Source organism: Mizuhopecten yessoensis, unplaced genomic scaffold (genome assembly GCF_002113885.1).
Source record: "Mizuhopecten yessoensis strain PY_sf001 unplaced genomic scaffold, ASM211388v2 scaffold10637, whole genome shotgun sequence".
Taxonomy (NCBI): Eukaryota; Metazoa; Mollusca; class Bivalvia; order Pectinida; family Pectinidae; genus Mizuhopecten; species Mizuhopecten yessoensis.
In genome coordinates, this window is record NW_018408646.1 from 145,493 (window position 1) to 146,354 (window position 862).

The 862-nt window shown below is 32.0% G+C and overlaps 2 protein-coding genes across 2 annotated transcripts in view; one reads left to right on the plus strand and one right to left on the minus strand.

The window, feature by feature from the left end:
• LOC110461582 (DNA mismatch repair protein Mlh1-like) overlaps nt 1-862 on the minus strand; it is a 73,991-nt gene that overhangs the window by 57,158 nt on the left and 15,971 nt on the right. The gene's annotated exons all lie outside the window — the stretch shown is intronic.
• The window catches only part of LOC110461580 (melanocortin receptor 4-like), a 51,990-nt gene continuing 51,392 nt past the window's right edge, over nt 265-862 (plus strand). Inside the window, exon 1 of the mRNA XM_021515109.1 lies at nt 265-327. The gene's annotated coding sequence lies outside the window, so the exon portion shown is untranslated. The remainder of the gene's footprint in view (nt 328-862) is intronic.

Genomic DNA, 862 nt, shown 5'->3' on the forward strand with positions numbered 1-862 from the left:
CAGCAGAATTGAACCAGGAGTCTATAGACCAATACCAGCTACATCAGCAGAATTGAACCAGGAGTCTATAGACCAATACCAGCTACATCAGCAGAATTGAACCAGGAGTCTCCAGACCAATAACAGCTACACCAGCAGAATGGGTCTGATGTATACACTTAGCAGATATAAAAAGTTTGATTGACATAAGGTGCCGCCTCTGCCTCTCATAGCGTGTATGTTTGCTATTATACAGCTGGCACGGACACAACTAAGACATCCCATGGATTATCACTTCAGTGACAGACCGTCACAGACAACTCATAGACAAGCAACAGCTGAATCAAGGTAAAATACTATTTATATAGATTTTCTCCTTTATTTATTTATCTATCTGATTTCTAATTTTGTATTCTGTATCATGCATGCAGACTTTGAATTGAAGACAGTTTTTCGTTTATCTCACTGTAATGAAAGTTATGTGGTGTTTGAAATAATTTTTGATACGTGATCAAACTTGGTTCATTTTCCAAACCCGTACAATACTAACTCAATATGCATTAACATTTCAAATATATATGTATATAGATAGGAGTGGTACATGTACTTATAGTTATAATAGATGTATTTTTATTTATAACAGATACCATAATATCTATAAGAGACATTGTAATATCTAAAACATACATCGTAATATCTAAAACAGACATTGTTATATCTAAAACAGACATTGTTATATCTAAAACATACATTGAAATATCTAAAACAGACATTGTTATATCTAAAACAGACATTGTTATATCTACAACAAACATTGTTATATATCTATACTAGACATTGTTATATCTAAAACAGACATTGTTATATCTAAAACAGACATTGT